Source organism: Pseudonaja textilis, chromosome 2 (genome assembly GCF_049901715.1).
Source record: "Pseudonaja textilis isolate UNSWEBS1 chromosome 2, rPseTex1.2, whole genome shotgun sequence".
Taxonomy (NCBI): Eukaryota; Metazoa; Chordata; class Lepidosauria; order Squamata; family Elapidae; genus Pseudonaja; species Pseudonaja textilis.
The window spans coordinates 81,048,741-81,068,330 of NC_141991.1; the positions used below are offsets into that span (position 1 = coordinate 81,048,741).

The 19,590-nt window shown below is 38.2% G+C and overlaps 1 long non-coding RNA gene and 1 other non-coding gene across 3 annotated transcripts in view; both read left to right on the top strand.

Annotated features, from left to right (window-relative positions):
- Positions 1 to 19,590, top strand: part of LOC148126932 (uncharacterized) — a 66,784-nt gene that overhangs the window by 46,433 nt on the left and 761 nt on the right. Inside the window, exon 4 of one of the 2 annotated variants that reach the window (XR_015741732.1) lies at positions 1,253 to 1,400. The exons of the other annotated variant lie outside the window; for it this stretch is intronic. This is a non-coding gene — a long non-coding RNA (uncharacterized LOC148126932). Of the gene's footprint in view, positions 1 to 1,252; positions 1,401 to 19,590 lie in introns of those variants that run through there. 2 annotated transcript variants of the gene reach the window in all.
- LOC113433871 (U2 spliceosomal RNA) lies at positions 16,604 to 16,801 on the top strand. Its single transcript, XR_003373722.2, has one exon. It is a non-coding gene; the product is annotated as a U2 spliceosomal RNA (small nuclear RNA).

Genomic DNA, 19,590 nt, shown 5'->3' on the forward strand with positions numbered 1-19,590 from the left:
CATGATTGAGTTTGACACCCGTTGACTAGCCCAAGTTCACCCAGCTGGCTTTCATGCCTAAGACAGTACTAGAACTCTCCTGCTTTCTAGCCTGGTGCCTTAAGCACTAGACCACACTGGTTCTGAACTGAAAGATAAATGAATAGTAATGAAAAATGAAATGTAAGAGAAAAAAAACTGGTAAGATCTGTGCAATAGTGAAATAAACTACTTAGGGGGTTATGGATTTTCCATTCTGGAAGTTTTTAAGAAGGGGCTGGACAAACTACCTCTCCAGATGGTTTTAAATGATTTTTCTTGCATACTGCAGAAGGTTGACCAGGTGATGTTTGTGATCTTTTCTGGTTCTACAATTCTATGATTCTTTACTGATGGGCTACTATGAGTGACCTTGCTTACCGATGGCACTTGGGATTGGCAACTCCCACCATTAAGCAACCCCATCATAAAGTGCAATATCACATGATATTTACAAAGGCAGTTGTCACTGTGGTTGTTAAATGAATACTGCACAGTTCAGTGATCGCCATTTGGGACCTCTTGCCAGCTGCTCTCGCTAATTTTGCTTGTTGGAAACCTGTGCTGAAGGTTACAAAATACTGCAGGATTGCTGCAATGACCACAACTTCAAGAATCAGTAACTTCCTCATTCAGTGTTGTCATAACTTCAAATCATTGCTGAATGAAGTGGTTAACTAAGGATTGCCTGTACTAGAGCTAGCTTCATCTTTAGGTAAAATGAAAGGGGCTTCAGTGATACAAATAGCAAGCTAAGTATCTCCTCCCCCCTTTACACCTTTTCTACTGTTTTCCACAGCAAATATAGTTTATCAAATAGAAATACACTTGTCAAAATTTCTCTTTTGTGTATATTATTTCTATCTCATTTTTGTGCACTACTATCTTCTTTAAAGTAGTGGATCAAGGGTTCTAGGAGAACGTATTGAAACAACTGCATAAATATTGCTCAATAATTCATTTAGCATTGTTTAAAAGTATGTGACAAATGTTCACTGATTGAATAAAATATTGAGCATCACAAGTACTTAGATTTAGAAAATGTTAGTTGGAGTTCTTTTGAAATTGCTAGTCAGATAAACCACAACATATTAATTGTGAAACCACCTTGCCAAAATAGCTTTGCCTGATTATGGATAGGTGTGAATTATATGAAGATTGAAAGCTGACATAAAATCAAGCCCTTTTCTAAAGCTGTTTCTTACCAATAAAAATATACCATCGTTTGGAACAGGGATGTCAAACTAGCTGCCCGCAGGCTGGATGCATCATACACGCAGGCCATGCCCACCCCAGCTCTGCGAAGTGTGGAAATGTTGTGAAACATCACTTGACAAGGTGAGTTTGACACCCATGCTTTGGACCATGTTGTTTGACCATGTTTTTACTTAATTTACTTCCAAGAGAGAAAAAAATAGTTAACTGATTAAATAATCAGCTGAATACTTAAAAATATTTCAACTTTATGTCTACTAGTTTGTGTCATGGAAGTCAGAGATATCACATCCCCTTTTAAATTATCTATCTTCTCCAGCCTTCTCGGTCAATGTTAAGAATTATGCATTCATTCATTCATTCATCTTCAATGCTAGATGAATGGGATCATGGCTTGTATATCTTTTAAACAAAGATTATATCTAAATGGGGCTTTGCAAAGCATTTAAAGGTTTGTGCTTTGCAAAGCAGTGTGGGTTGGTGTGAACAAAAACCGCTCTCCTGGAAGCCTAAAAAGCCTAAAAAACTTTTTTTAAAAATATTTAATGTAGTGGCCATGCACACTTATGGAACTAATCTGGGAAGGACTTTGAAATAGCCTGGTTGAGCCTTCTCTGTACTTCAGAGAAATACTTCATTCACACTAACATGCTTTGTGAAGTACCTTCTTCAGGTCTTTTTGTCAAAATGTGGGACTGGAGGAAGTTCACAAATCAAGGGAAATGCCTGATAAATTAAGAAATGTTGTTAAGTTTACTAATTCAGATATTTGCTCAAAGTTTGTATTCACCAGACAAACATAAAAAGTCTTACTCCATCTTGGTCTATCTGCTTGTAGTTCCTCCTCACAAAATCAAACCAAGGGAGAATATTTTTTGTTACCTAAATCTGCTGCTTAGGGGCACATCTAGACAGTCAGTTTAATGTGCTTTTCTCTAGTCTGTGGAGTAGCAGAAGAATATGCTAGCATCGTTTGATCAATCTATGTAACCAGTCTCAACTTTGTCTCAGTAAGGAGAGTGAACATGTTCTAATAAATTAGTGCAGGGCACATTATGGTGCAGAGACAAATGAACTCCCCCCCTACCCAATTGGGGGAAAACATCCAGAGATTGCTCTACCTCTTATGGGCTGTGGGCTGTGAAGTGAGTTCGGATGGATGGATGGTACGGTGTGTTTAACCATGCCATTTGTCAGAACGATTAAATAACATTGCAATTCTAGTGACTAGATGTGACCTGCCTGTCGGATACCAAACATGTGACATTACAGAGCAACTTGCTTTTGGATGTGGGGCTAATAGGCAGGTCACTGTATGAAGTCCTGGTCTACCATTAAGAAAAAGTCTGGTCTACCTACTATCACTATTGTAGCAACAAGCTCATTAGGGAATGTGGTAGACCAGGACCTCTCTAAGATGACCAGCATATTCAAGACAGCTGCTTTAGAGAGATTCTGGTCTATAACTTTTTTTTAGAGATCTCGAAGCTGCTTCTCCTAATGGCCTGAGGGAGAAGCTAGAGGGATAAATTCCTACATGGCCTGAAAGCAACCAATAGATCTGAGCAGATTCCAGCCTCTTCTGCATTTTTACCATAGTTTCATTAAATACGATGCAAATTGTGAATATAATAAAACTTCTCTCAGGAGAGGACGGCACATTGTCATATCCGATCAGACAAATCCAAAATTAACTGACCTTGATTATAGGCTGAGGACGAAATGAAGGCTATGTTAACCAGACATGCCATTGAAGAATGGTCAAGCAAGCCATCTTTGGGCCAGAATTAGGGAGAGATGTTTAATGTGCCCTAGGGCATGTTGCATTTGATTTTTTTAAAACACAAACATTCTAGTAATTAGAGAGGAAATAATAGTGTTTTCTTATTTCTGAAGCTAAAGGGTTACAGGAATCATTAGTTTCTTGCACCCAGATGAGCCTCATGCTTAGAAAGATCTCATGAAGAATGTTAATTAGAGAGGATTGGACCATGTGGACAAAGAGGGGATTATTTTACAACTGATAAGAATATGAGGTAAGAGAAAGAAAGGGATGCTGAAATATCATTCAAAATGGAGAGACACTCTATAGCATCTTTCTTTGAAATGCCGTATAGTAACTTTGATTTGTAAGAGGTGCCCCAACCCTAATTGTTATTTTAACAAGCTGCTCTTGCACTTAATTGGGGAAGGAGAAGAGATAAAAAAGCAGTCATGACACATCCTTGCAATCTGTTCATTTCACCAAAGACATAAATTCTATAACTATTTGAGCTTCTTGACAGACCTTTGGAACCGCTATAAAGAATCTCACCATGAGATGAACAACTAGAGAACACAAGACATTACCTATTTGAATATTAACTACTTAAAGATCTATAACTAATGTTAGTCTTATGTCATCCTCCCACTGTATCTGCCATTATACAAAATATAATAAAGTATTTAGAAAAATAAAGCCAAATTGTCATTTCTTTAATGCAAGAAACCAGGGACTAAATAAAGTGGAAAACTGAGGTATTTTCTCTCTTAGTTATAAGTCTGACATAAGCAGTTACCAATTTGGGTTCTGTATTTTCTGCATTGGTATATTTCAATTAATATGAGGAATTCTGGGAGTTGAAGTCCATAAGTCTTAAACTTGCCAAGTTTGAAGACCCTTGATTTTTAAACCAACTTGGCTAAACCAAAATGACTTAAACCAAGTTGCCTATAACAACTATGATTTAAACCAAGTTGGAATAAACCAAATTGACTAAATTCATGCAACTCAAAAGTATGGTGTATAGACTTTTATAGCCAGGTCACATAGTATGCAAAATTCAGAATAATAATAACAGAATAACAGAAGGGACCTTGGAGTTCTTCTAGTCCAACCCCCTGTTGAAGCAGGAGACCCTATTCCAGACAAGTGGCTGTTCAGTCTCTTCTTAAAAGTCTCCTTAAAAGTGATGGAGCATTTACAACTTCTGAAGGCAAGCTGTTCCACTGGTTAATTGTTCTAACTGTCAGGAAATTTCTCCTTAGTTCTAGGTTGTTTCTCTCCCTGACTAGTTTCCCTCCATTGTTTCTTGCCTTGCCTTCTGATGCTTTGGAAAATAGGTTGTCCTCTATTCTTTGTGACAGCTCCTCAAATATAGGAACAGTGCTGTCATGTCACCCCTAGTCCTTCTTTTTACTAGACTAGACATACTCAATCCCTGCAACCATTCTTCATATGTTGTAGTCTCCAGATCCCTAATCATCTTTGTTACTCTTTTCTTCACTCTTTCCAGAGTCTCATCTTTTTTATAACATAGCATAGCATAGCATAGCATAGCATAGCATAGCATAGCATAGCATAGCATAACATAGCATGGCATGGCATGGCATGGCATAGCATAGCATGGCACGGCACGGCACGGCACGACACGACACAACATGTTATATAACATAACATAACATAACATAACATAATTCATGTATCTATACTTCTATAGTCTGTTTTATTTGGCATATGTTCATCCTCCAGGAATTCTTTTATTTAAAGTCATTTGTAAACTTCAATTTCTAGAAATATATATTCATGATCAAAAATTTGTTCTTCTCCCATGAGTATCTGCCATTCAGCTAATGTCTAGTAAGGATGCCTTCTTGAGCTACCACATCTGTTGGAGGTTCATTGAGTGTTGACCTGGAGAGAGAGACTGTTTAGTGAAATTTATTTTATTAATAAACTTACCTGAGCAAGTAGACAGAATGCAGCTTGAGGACGAGAATTTCATGCAGATTCCCAATCCAAGAACTTTTCTGAAATCACATCAAATTGTAAGGTGTAAAATGATGAACTACATGAGGATAACTTATTGTGGTTTTAATGGCATTTAAATGAAATGAAATATGGGTCTGTTGTTTGTCCAAATCTCAGCATGAGCCTTAACATTCCACTTAAAAACAGAGGTTCTACACCTAAAAGTATCTCTCTATTAAATTTATGACTTGGGGGTTGCAATCCAATTGTCAATGTACCCCCTGTCCATTGATAGGATTTGAGGAAGAATTCCTTTCTCTCCCCCCATTTTTGAACATCCTCCAAATCTGCCCCATTAGATTAAAAGAATCTCTGAAGCAGATCTGGATACACACAGAGATTGAAGGGTAAACAGCCAGGATGATATAGTTGCTAACTATGGATTAAAGTACAAATCTTCCCTTAGCGATGAAGGATCCCTGGATGACTTTGAACCAGCCAATCTGCCTCAGCCAAAAACACTTTACAAAGTTGTTTCAATTGATAGAATGAAGGGAGATTGTCCTATATGTCACCCTGGTGGAGGAAGAGAGAGTTAGCAAATAACTAAGATTGGGAAAGGCAGGGGAAATTCCAATGTTTGCTTACCTAGCATAGAATATGTTCTTTAAAATGTGCAAGGCAAAAGAACCTCCAATATTGTCCTACATACGTATGACTGCTATTTAGTAGTAGCAATTCCATGGGATTTATTCCAAGTAAGTTGAAAAGATTGCAACCTTTGATATCTAACTATCTTAGAGTCTTACATGACCAGTGGGGGGGGGGGGATCATTTTTTTTAAACTACCAATTCTGTGGGTGTGACTTGGTGGATATGGCTAGGCTTGGTGGGCATGGTTTGGTGGGCATGGCAGGGGAAGGATACTGCAAAATCCCATTGCCTCCCCACCCCACTAACCTGCTTTCCAACTCGTTCTCCTGTGCAGGGCAACCAAAGAAAACCCAGCCGATCAGCTGGGACTCAGGAGGCAGAGAATAGATGGGGGCGGGGCCAGTCAGAGGTAGTATTTGCCGGTTCTCCAAACTACTCAAAATTTCCACTACTGGTTCTCCAGAACTGGTCAGAACCTGCTGAATACCACCTCTGCTCTGTACATGAGAATCTTATCTGAGCTAGTAAACAAAAACTTTCAGTGCAAAGTCCTCACTTAATCCACCTCATTAATTAATATATTACTTAATAGCATAATGGCATCATCTGAACAAAGGTGAATACTGTACAGTGCCAAACAGTATTACTGTAATATATTCTATCAAAGCACTCTTGAGTATTGCCAGTCCAAATTGATGAGCTTCGTGGCACCCATGAAGGCTAATTTTGTCTAATAGTTAAGGCATTAGATTAGGAATAAGAAAACCTGAATTCTGGTCCTGCTTTAGCCATGGCATTTGGGTGACTTTGAGCCAGTCATTTTCTCCCTGTCTTAGGAAGAAGGCTACAGCAAACTACTTCTGAAAGTAGAAGTAGGTTGCTAGGACAGGAATCACATCTAATTTAGAGGTCCTTGGTGCTCTCTGAGCTTGATTGTTTTCTTGCATACGTTTTCATTACCCACACTAGGTAACATCAATAGTGACCCCTTAGAGGCATTTTTTAAAAAATTAATACACTACCCCCTTGCCAAAAACCCCTTTGAGCTGGATTTTGGCCACACATTCTAGTTAATTTCCTTTTAATAACTGTTGCTTTGCCTGAATTGGTGCCAACAGAACAACAGGATATGTTCTCTAAAGACACTGCATTTTTAAGCCAAAGGGAACTTTTGTCTCACTATATTCGAGGCTCTTCCTCCAAGCTCACCACAGAGCTATTTTTGGACATGGATCGAGCATTTTTTCAAAGCTCACTCAACTTGTGCTTAGAAAGAGCCCAACTGATGGATCACAGATATGGAGGATAGGTTGTGAGCCATACTTGGGATGTTCCTTCAGCTTCATCCCATGCAGAGGTGGGTATTCAGCAGGTTCTGACCAGTTCTGGAGAACCAGTAGTGGAAATTTTGAGTAGTTCAGAGAACTGGCAAATATCACCTCTGACTGGAGATTTTACAGTATCCTTCCACTGCCATGCCCACCAAGCCACGCCCACAGAACCAGTAGTATTTTTTTTGAAATCCCACCACTGATCCTATGCCTTTTCTTTGCATAGTCAGGCTAGTAGCAGGCCTGGGTGAGGGGGAGCTGGGTGAAGTAGGAACTCTATCCTTGCTTAGTGGTGCAAGTGACTGTCACTGGAGGGTGAGAGTTGCTGGCTTGGTAGTGCCCAGAAACAGCATGTGGAGCGCTGCCAATTCTGCTCCCCTCCCACTAATGAAAACAGCAAAGAGTATAGCCATGAAAACCCACATGTTGGCAAGAAGTGGCAAAAAACCAGTAATGCTCTCAGGGGTCACGGAGCCAGAGATCTGTCCCTCCACCCCATCAGCCCAAAACAAAAATAGCCAACAATATACTGTAGTAAGGACCTGAAAATTAATGTTTCAAAAGCAAAATGGTTGTAGTTGACAGGGAAAATAAAACTAATATGAATAATTACTCTGTGTGTGTGTGTGTGATTGCTGAAAATTTGGGTGTTTTGTTAGAAGATTTGTTAAAGGTAGAAAAATAATTGGAGAAATATTAAGGCATGCAACAGCTGATGGACAGACAGCAAGTAGAAGGCAGCTGCCTGTCCATCAGCTGTTGTGAGGAAAAGTATCAGAAGACAAAATGGTTGTATACAAGTAGTCTTCATCTTACAACAGTTCATTTAGTGACTGTTCAAAGTTATAACAGCACTAGAAAACATGATTTATGACCATTTTTCACCCTGACGACCTTTGCAGCATCTCCATGATCTTGTGATCAAAATTCAGATGCTTGACAACTGATTCCTACTGATGACCAATGCCGTGTCCCAGGGTCATGTGATCACCTTTTGCGACCCTCTGACAAGCAAAGTCAATGGGGAAGCCAGGTTCACTTAACAACCGGGTTACTAAATTATCGGTTTCACTTAACAACTATGGCAAAAAAAAATCATCAAATGGAACAAAACTCACTTAACCAGTGTCTCACTTAACAACATAAATTTTGGGCTCAATCGTGGTCGTAAGTCGAGGATTACCTGAATAAATACGGTGACCATATTTTCTTGGAAAAAATAAAGGACAAACCTAAAAATGGAAAATCTGAAAGAGGTTCAGGGATAAAAAATATTTATTTTTAACTTTGCTTTACAACTTCAAATATTTTATCAATTGATCAAAATATAAAATACAGAAATACAAAGAAAAATGAAAATAATGAGAAAATAAGGGAGGAAAAGGGGAAGACAAAAATGCAGGGGAAAGGGAAAAAGAAAAAGAAACGCATTGACTTTTGATTCCTTTTGGTGGAATAAAATAAGGTAATAGCATAAAACATCAACTTTCTATTTTTATATAATATAGAATAGAATAGAATTCTCTATTGGCCAAGTGTGGTTGGACACACAAGGAATTTGTCTTGGTGCAAATGCTGTCAGGGTACCTAAAAGAAAAGATATACTAGTCATTTCTATAACAACAAACCTATCCAATCAGCAAAACTCAAAGTTTCAATTTTCTCCACCTCAAAGACAATGTGCAAAAGCAGCTTCCAAGTAGAAACAAAACAAATTGTGTTCTTTCCCTTAATCAAAGCAATCAATAACTTTGCTTCACAAAGGAAAAAAAAATCAAGAGTAAAACTATGCAAAAACTTTGCAAAAACGCAGAAATTGAGGGAAAGGGTGTCCTTCACTAAGTGTTGATTGTCTAGATTAGTTCCTGTAGTTTTCTCAGCAAGATTTCAGAAATGGTTTAGCCATTGCCTCCTTCCTACAGCTGAGAGACACTGCCCGCCCGAGGTCACCCAGCTGGCATTACACTTCAGGTGGGACTACAACTCTAAAAATTAGCTTTCTGAAATAAAGGGACTGTCCTATATAATGAAGGATGTATGGTAATTGTATATGTAAATGAACGTTTCTCTGCACATTTACAGAAATAAGAGTTGGGTCTCTCAGAAGAAACCGAACAGCCGAATGCAGTGGGAAAGAGTTATTTAAGAGTGAAAAGGGTAAAACAAGACAGGTTAGGATCAAGAATGAATAATGGATGAGTTACACTGAGTTGAGTACAAAAGTGTGTGGTTAGTTCCAAGGGAATAGACTGAAGGAATTTGACCATAACAGAAAAATTAAGTGTGAATCAAATGTAGAAAATAAGAATGGTTTAAAGTAGGTCTGCACAACAGATGTTTTGTGGGCCATGTGTGCTCTGCCAAACAGCCTTGCACAGCCCAATGGCATATTTTTTTTTTTGAAAAGTCAATAAATGTGCTAGTATCCAAAATATCCGCAATTGAAAACCTCCAATGTCTCCCGGCTTTCACTGCTGCTGTCAACTCCAACTTTTTGGTACAACAGTTATTTCTTTGCAGCCCATGATGATTTTTCAGTTATTAATGTAGCCCTTTCCTCTCAAGTCTGGTGTAGAAGAGGGGGAAAAATTGGATATGTTGTGGTTGTGAGGAATTGATAAGATCCTTAAAAAAAGAAAAGATAAGTAGTCTCAAAGACAAAAGGCAAGGTAAGTAAACAGGCAAACCTGGGTATAGAATATATTTTGTTACATGCATTTTGCTTCCCACATGCTTTAATTTCTGTAGTTCGCTATTTCTTGCTCCTTTCTTCAATTTGTATAACATTCCTTAAGCCAAAAAATTATGGACAGGCCTCTATGCATATGTGGCATTAACAGAATAACAGAGTTGGAAGGCACCTTGGAGGTGTTCTAGTCCAACCCTGTCAGGAAATATCTCCTTAGTTCTAGGTTGATTCTCTCCTTGATTAGTTTTCATTCGTTGCTTCTAGTTCTGCCTTCAAATGCATTGGAGAATAGCTTGACTCCCTCTTCTTTGTGGCAGCTCCTTAAGACATTGGAACACTGCTATCATGTCACCCCTAGTCCTTCTTTTCATTAGAGTAGACATATCCAATTCCAGCAACCGTTCTTTATATGTTTTAGCCTCCAGTCCCCTAATCATCTTTGTTGCTCTTCTCTGTACTCTTTCTAGAGTCTCCACATCTTTTTTTACATTGTAGCAACTAAAACTGGATGCAGTATTCAAAGTGTGGTCAAGCATTAATCCAGCTGTTGCTGGAAACCATCACAAGTACATTCAAGTGCCTGGAATAATGATGGGAATGGGAATAACTGTAGTGGCTAATAGATCTGCTTTAGACTTATTCATATGAACATTTGAGAAATATTTGAGAAAGTTATTATACCATAATACTACATAATATATAATACCTTTGTTGGATTTCTAATATTGTTTATCTTGTATGGTAGAAATGGCCCATGAATTTTAATATTTGGATGAATAATTCAAGTGAAAAATAAGTTGCTAGAAAACACCATTGAATTGTCTTATATATTCTTTCAATTACATCCAAACGCATTAATTCATAGAGGCATTTTAAGCTGCAACTAATTAAAAATAACTATCATGTGCTGAATGAAGTGGTAAAAAGGCAGCAGTATCACATTTCTGCACAGGGGCCATGAATAATGCATTATCATGTTGGAAACATGAAAATTTGCTTGAAATGTTTATTTTAGTGTTTGACCACGTAAGTGACATCCTTTTAATGAAAATAAGGAAGTATATTATCATAACACTAGAAAGAGTTTATTTCAGGGAAAAAAATCTGCAAATATAATTGGGTTTCCCTGTATCTCCAAAGATTTCTATTTATTAACATTAATTTATTCTATCTAGGCTATATATTTTATTTCTTATTATGTCCTCTTGTCATTTATTTGATACCTGGGTGCACTTTTCAGCACCTGCAAAACCAAGGTTTTAAAATATTATTTTAAAATAAACTATAAGCATTATTTGCACCCCAAATATAATTTTCCTTATCTGTACAATAAAACTTAATGATAACACACAATAGCTATCATATTGTGTGACTAGAGTTGAGAACTAAATTCTTAACTTCTTCTAATAACTAAATATTAGTAATGACAGGTAGTCCTTGACTCACTGTTCGAAGTTGCAATGGCACTGAAAAAAATTATTTATGACCAGCCCTCAGACTTATAACCATTGGTTCAGTTGAGATCTGCATATGTGGGACTGTGGGGTAACACTGAAATATAATTTTATCATATTTTATCTATATCTTAAACTATTGTATTCTATTCCAATTTCATTTTAGACTGTATTTTATTCCAATTTCATTTTAAATCGTATTTTATTTCATTTTAGACTGTATTTTATCCAATTCCATTTTAAATTGCTTTATCAAATTTTAGTAATAATTTGTTTCTGGAACTTTGCACTTTGATATGGCCCAAGGGCTAATCAATCAATCAATAAAGAATGTTAAATCATTGCAGCATCCCTGCAGTCATGTGATCACAATTTGGACACGTGACAACTGTTATCTATTTACGATGGTTGCAGCATCCTGTTGTCACATGATTATCACCATTTGCAACCAGCTGGCTTCCGGGAAATGGCAGAGGTTGTAAAATCAGGCAGTGTCCCCTAATGACTTAACAACCACATCGTTTAGTGACTGACGTTGCAGTCCCAATTGTGTTTGTAAATTGAGGACTACCTGTAGATGTGGAGACATTGGATTAATGATAGGGAAGTACATGTATCTATTCCTATTGATTTATTTTTTATTGTACTTCCTTGTTTATTAGTGGAATGATAGATCACCCACCTTAAAAGGAATTTGCGATAAAGAAAAGCAATGAACCTACGGCATAAAAGTAAACATTAAAAAAAAGCAACTTGTCAATTTAAGGAGAGATTTGATTTGAAAAACAAATCCTAACAGCTGTTGAACAATGGAACAAACTTACTGTAGAAAAGGTGTGGTTTCCTTGATAAGAGAATGTTTAAGCAGAGACTCTTAGGGGATGACATAGTGGCTTTTCCTGCACTGGGCAGGGGGTTGGGTTAGATGATCTCAGGGTCCCTTCCAACCCTTATATTCCCTGATTTTGCTGCTCTTTGCTGTTGTATTCATCTGTCAATCAGTGTTCCAAAGAAAGTTCTATTTCCATTTTTGAGTGTTTGGTAATAATATTTTGGGGAGTAACATGAATTTCTCATAGCACAACAGTTTAGGTCTTGATAACGCTAAATGATGAACTTACGTAGAATTAATTACCAACAATTGCTAAGTATTTTTTCCCCCAATTTTCCAAAATAGTTTTCACCAACATCAATAACTAAGTGGCCATTGCTATCAGAATGATACTACAAATGAAATGTATCAACCAGTGAATTCTAGAAAATTTAAACTAATGTAATGCCATTTTCCAAGGATATAGTACTATTTATGAATTATTTTTATAATACATTCTGGATAACTAAACTCTGAGATCAATTCATCTGGATCTTTTTTTCTGCTATATATGGGGAATTCCTCAAAGCCCTACCCCCATGCTCCTTTTTATACCCACCCTCACATCTCCCCCCAAAAAACTTAAAATCAATCTTTGGGGAAGGGTTATTTTTCCCTTTCTCTCTCTTTTTCCTTTTTTTGTAGAATTAAGAAGGAAAGGGGTGAAAGTTTTCTGTGGAAATCAACTCATTTTTCCATCAATGTTCTCAAACTGTCAAAAATAGCCTCAAGTCAGTCCCATTGTGTTTCCATCTTATTGGTGGTGGAGCGAGTATAAAAAGAGGAGCAGTTTACCTTTTAAATGGATGCTTCCTGCAGAATCTAAATCTTCCTTCCTTTAGAATCTAAAAAACAAACCAAACAAAACCCTTATATTGGACTCACTTGCCCTTTCTGAAGAGGTCCATGTCTTCAGGTTCCTCCTGTGGTCTTCTCAGTGGTTGGGAGCCTGAGTTGTCCTTCCCAGCTCTACTATGCAGTCTTTCAATCTGACTTTTAGCTGCAGAGCCCAACTCTTCATTCTATAGTTTTCAAGTCTTTCATGAGAGCCTGTGATAGTTGATGCAGCATTGAAGATATTTCTCTGACTTAAAATTATATGGATATACTGTGTTCTTAAAAATACTACTAACAGTTCTGCAAGTGATATTTATGTAATAAACATCTAAAAAGTTGGCGGACCTTGTTTTATTTGTAATCACTTTGGAAGTGTTGACTGGTTCTTTAGTACAACACAGCTTAAGAGCCTTGGTGGCTCAGTGGTTAGAATGCAGAATTGCAGGCTAATTCTGCTGACTGCCAACAGTTCGATTCTCACCATGCTCAAGGTTGACTCAACCTTCCATCCTTCCGAGGTTCGTAAAATGAGGACCCAGATTGTTGGGGGCCATAGGCTGATTCTGTAAACCGCTTAGAGAGAGCTGTAAAGCACAATGAAGCAGTATATAAGACTAAGTGCTATTGCTATTGTTAAGCAGAGAACCATTTCTCATACATGGTTAGGTCTCTAAACTTTTACAATTTCTCTGTTCCTATTTTTCACACAGCTCATATTTAGATATTTGAATGTTCTCCAAATGGTTCTCATATGTTTTGCTGTTGAGACCTTCGGAACATAGATGTAGCTCCCATGGATCTCTGGTTACATTTCAATGTCTGTGTGACCATGTTCCCACAAAGTGGGCTGGTTTGGAAATCTAGTTGTAGTAGATGTCAGAAACTGAATTATGGTTCTGAATTATACAACATCTGGAAATATACTGTAGATACAATTTCTTATCTATGCTGCATTTTCTCTGTGATCTGATAGGGCTTGCAAAATCTGCAGTTTACTCCTGAAGATTCATACATAAAACTAACCAGGAAGCCAAGTATGCAAAATTTGGGAAGTGTTTCTGTCCTGACATGACAACTGGGTTTTTTTTTATGTTATTTAAAGTTCCTTGATGAATCATTTCAAAAGAAATTCTATGAATTTTTAATTGTATTATTCAGGGGGTGGATTGTGTAATGCAGACATATTGGTCTGTTTGTCTTGATAGTGTTAGTTATTGTTAGTCAGTTAGTGCTGACACATATTTTTCTTTCAAGGCACTTAACAGATTGAGAAGAAAATACTTTCATAACCGGTCAGTCCCTTAATTGTAGTTTCTCCCCCTCATCTTACTTCTTGCATCCTGGGATATTTTCACTTCTTTCTGGAACCACCTCCCCATTCCTTCTTATTTTGGAGTTATTCTCTAGAGGAAGCTTTGCCGTATCTGGCATATAGTCCTCAGAAAGAGACTCAGCAAGGAAATTATTTGCAACAAATTGAACAAGAAATTATGAAGGGTGGAGCAGATACTGTCAGAGCAGTGAGTTTTCTATTACCCATTAATAGTGGGATGGCCTTTCAGACTACTTTATTCTTCTAAGGAACAATGAGAATAGTATGGCAATGCAAGCCAGTGCAGAAGATAAGTGTACAGAAATGCCCTGGGACAGCTAAGCTTGCCTGGAAACATAGAAATTTTCAGTAGCTGAGTCAGGGGTGAAATTCAACCACCTCACACCACCTCATGCCACCTTGGGAGAGGTGGTAGGGACAATTTGAATCAGTTGGCCATGTCCATGTTTGCTCGTCTTCTTCCTTTTAGAGACCGAGTCCCACCCGCAACACCTGCCCGCCTTTTACAGATTGAGTCCCACCCCCCACGCCCCCACACCTTTTAGAGACTGAATCCCACCCACCCCATGCCTGCCCGCCTTTTAGAGACTGAGTCCCACCAAGCCACGCCCACCAAGCCATGCCCACAGAGCTGGTAGGGAAAAATTTTGAATTTCAACCCTGAGCAGAGTTTACTATAAGAATTGTCCCATTTGGCTTCCATTAGTGGGAAGGATCAGGACCTCTCAAAGGTTGTCTTGGAAAATTGAGAGGATTCTTCAGGACAAAATTCATTTGGGATAAGCAGGTTGTAGAAAGAAGAAGAATGAAAGTGAATGTGTAGTATTCAAATCCACTTAATTATTTTTTTTTTTGGATATTTTATCCGCTTTTCATTATTTTTATAAATAACTCAAGGCAGCAAACCTAACTAATAGTCCTTCCTCCTCCTATTTCCCTTCAAAAACAGCCCTGTGAAGTGAATTGGGCTGGGAGAAAATGACTGGCCCAAAGTCACCCAGCCAGCTTTCATGCAACACATGGCCACCACTGAATAAATGATCATTTCTCCATCTACTGTTCTTCAATTGTATTGGCCATTGTCTATTGGCCATACTGGCTGGGAATTCTTGGAACATTAAACAATCACATCTGGAGGACATCAGGTTGGAGAAGACTAGAACAAGATGTCAGTGGGCGTGAAAGACAGAAATAGCCAAGTGAGATGTCACAGTGTAGAATAGATAATATTTGCTGAAACTTCTGCTCCAGTCTCTGTGTATGTCTGGCCCTTCAAGCACGAAGGACAGTGATTAGTGGTTATTCATCTCCCAGCAAATAAAGCTGGGTGGTAGGAGAAACTCATAGAGGGGAATGCACTAATCACTGTCCTTTAATTGTTCCACCTTAATATAATGAGAATACCAATCACAAGCCTCTCAAATAAGGTTGAACAAAGCTTAGCTATCAGACTGAGAGAATTATGCTGTCATGCCTTTCTGCTAATTTAAACATAAGAGAACTACAACTAGACAGTGAGGAAGAGTATGTAATCCAGCACTTTTATCTTCACAGTGACCAAATTGATGCTTCTCAGGGGCTCACTGCATGGAAATGTGTCCTTTTCCACCATTGTTTCTTTGCAATTGGTGTCAGAAATCATACTGCTTTTGTCCTAGTAGCAAGACTGATTTTTGAGACTCTGGAAGAACCTATCCTTCATCAGTTTATCCTATCCTGTTTTAAAGCCTTCCAGGCAGAGGTGGTATTCAGCAGGTTCTCACCAGTTCTGGAGAGCCGGTAGCGGAAATTTTGAGTAGTTTGCAGAACCAGCAAATACCACCTCTGACTGGAGATTTTATAGTCTCCTTCCCCTGCCAGGCCCAAGCCACACCCACAAAACTGGTAGTAAAAACATTTGAATCCCACCACTGCTTCCAGATAAATGGCCAACAGCTCTACAGAATAATTACATGTTGTGTGAAAAATGTCCTTTTGTTTCCTAGATCTTCCAATCAATTTTCAGATGGTCATTTTTCCTATTGTTTTGAGAAAAAGTTTCTCAATGTCCACTTACACCTCATATCCTGGATGATCCCTGACTCTAGACCAGGAATTCAGAAAAATTGGCAATATTGCCACAGTCTTCCAGTGTATGTGTGGCCAATACATTTCTCCTCCTTTTTGCATTTTAACCAATAGCAATAGCACTTAGACTTATATACTGCACCACAGTGCTTTAAAGCAATATCTGAGCAGTTTACAAATAGCAATAGTAATAGCACTTATATACTGCTTCACATGGCTTTACAGCCCTCTCTAAGTGGTTTACTGTATCAGCATATTGCCCCCAACAATGAGTCCTCATTTTACTGACCTCAGAAGGATGGAAGACTCAGTCAACCTTGAGCCAGTCAGGATTGAACTCCAAGCTCTGGGCAGAGTTAGCCTGCAACACTGCATTCTAACCACTGAACCACCAGGCTTCCTCGACACTTCTCTCGGCCTTTTGGCTAAGATCAAATATAGTATATGTTCTTATCTGTTTAATTTTTTACATTTCACGGTAAAGGGCAAAATGTTTATTTTAATTTTTTTCCAGAATTCAGACATAAATTTTATTTCTTAAAACCCCTGAAATCACCAATATACAGGGCCTGACATCCTCCACTTTGGGATGTATCACTTGTACAAAGCTTCGGGAGGCAGAAGTTGTATACATCTACTGTAAAACATATATAATAATTCTCTCTTTCTCTCTCTCCCTCCCTGCCTCCCTGGACTCTCTCTTTCTCCCTACCTCCTTCACCTATTGTTTCCAAATGGCAAGACATAGTTATATATTCATATGCTGCCTTTTAAAAGATACTCTAAAGATTTCCAGACACTAAAATTTAAGTTAATGAGCACAATATCATTTTTCCATTGTGTATTGCAAAGGTATATGGAAATTTTGGATATCTCTTTTGTACTAATTGCTTGTGATTAAGTTTTTCAGTTATTCAGTGTTTCAGTGTTGGACTAGTAAGGAAGTGTGTTCCAGCTTTTTTACTGCATGTTTGTGTTCATCCAGGCGGGTACTTATTCTTCTATTGGTCTATCCAATTATGTGGCAGGGCATGATGCGCAGGGGACTTCATATATGCCTTGGTTTTCTAGGTCAATTTTATCTTTGGAAACATCACTACAATTTTAAAAGCACAACTATAATGACGTGGGAAAATATCCAAACAAAACTGAATACCATACATATAAATACCCATGAAAACTTAAGAATATATATATGTATGTATATGTATGTATGTATGTATGTATGTATGTATGTGTATGTGTATGTGTATGTATATGTATATGTATATGTATATGTATATGTATATGTATATATATATATATCCATATCTATATCCATATCCATATCCTGAGGAACTGTGAAATTTTGCAGGGAAAATAATGGATTCCTCAGTGTAGAAATCAGTGAGTCATGGCATATAAGCTTTCCATGACTCATTGTTTTCCTTAATGAGAAAATAAGTTTCTTTGTACAGACAATAGCAAGCGAGGAATTTTGTCTTAAAACAGAGTTGTGGGTAGACATTAAGCTTGTGGGTTCTATTTTACTTTTTCACTGGAATTCTGAGGTTTATTAACTTCCCACCAGCAAAATAGTGATTCAGTCGGGCACATAAACTTAAAAAAAAATGGGCAGAGAGCTTAAGCTTGCACTCAAATCCTGTTGTGCATGATGACAATGATGACAATGATGTTATCCATTCAGTCGTGTCCAACTCTTGGCAACTCTATGGGCCAGATTTCTTCACATCCTCCAATCTTGCAGTACTTCTTTGTTCTTGATTGTGTTTGTTTGGTAGTATTAAATCATAAAGAGCTTGAAATTCTTGCTGGTTTGTTGTAGACAACAAGTACTTCACTGATGCATACTTACCTTTTGCGGTCTTGTTCTAGGCCACGGGTGTCAAACTTGCCACATCACATTTCCATCACATGACATATCCCGACATGTTTCCCTTTGTGGATGTGGAGTGGGCGTGGCTGCATGTGACCCATCTGGACTGGGTGCCGCCAGTTTGATACCCCTGTTCTAGGCATATCCAGAATTATTTTAAAGCAATAGTAAGACTTTGAAGTTCCTCTGTGGGGACTTCTAAATGAGAATGACAACCCAATAATAAACACTGCATTACTGCCTAATTACTAATTACTTTACATGAATCCTCTGGCATTGTAGGAATATTTTTGTTTCAAACAGGAAACAAGCAGGGAGTATTGCTGTAGATGTGATATTTCATTTTTCTAGCTTGAACTGGATAGTTTTTCATTCACTAAATGGGGCTCAGTTCTGGTAGTTCAAGCTGGGCATCACCACCTAATTAAAGGCTCAGTTACAGAGTAAAGAAAGTGATTTAATCGGTTCTCACAATGAAGATAAATCTAATTCTTACTTTTTTCTTTATGGAGTAGAAATGGTTTTTGATTTTGTGAGTGAAACAAAAGTGTTAGAAAAAAGCCCTTCTTTCTTGATGGGTACCAACTGAGCAGTTCAGAGGTGGTATTCAGCAGCTTCTGACCAGTTCTGGAGAACTGGTAGCAGAAATTTTGAATAGTTCGGAGAACTGGCAAATACCAACTGGCCCCGCTCTCATCTATTCGCTGCCTCCCGAGTCCCAGCTGATTGGCTGGGTCTTCTTTTGTTACCCTGCACAGGAGAACAGAGCTGGAAATCAGGTTAATGGGGTGGGGACGGAATGGAGATTTTGCAGTAGCCTTCCCCCAGGAGTGGGAAGGGAATGGGGATTTTACAGTATCCTTCCCCTGCCATGCCCACCAAGCAACTCCCATCAAGCCACACCATGCCCGCTAAGCCACACCAGTAGTAAACATTTTTGAATCCCATCACTGGAGTGGTTGTCTCTGTGTTGCTTCTGGGGCTTTATTGTGTTTCCCTCTTTTATTCTTGTTTCACAGCATGCTTTGTGCTGGAAACCACCAGAAGTCCAGGTTTTATTTATACATGATTAAAACATAAAACCGAGGCATCTCTGGAAGGATTGGTAAATTATGATCAGTCATTAGTTTTCTGGTGAATGTTCTAAACCATGAGCCATCCAGAGTCACTTTGGATAGCGAGATTGGGTGGCATATAAATAAACTAGCTCTCCCAAGTGCTTTTTTTTAAATGTAAGAGTGGAAAGCTTGAGTAATCAGTAGGCTGGGAGTTCCCCATAGTTGACCATTGACTCTGAAATAAATTGGCTGTAGCTCTGCAGTTCACGGATTCCAAGAGAAAGATGGATTTTTCAGATGTATTTCCTAGCAAACATCTGAAGAGTTACTGAGGCAGCATTTCTCAAACTGAGACTGAGGATCTGCAATGGAATTTGAGGTTTCCAGGAAGGTTTTACCCAAGTTCTGCAGAACATCAGAGTGATGGGCAGATCAAAATAAACATTTACTGAAAAAA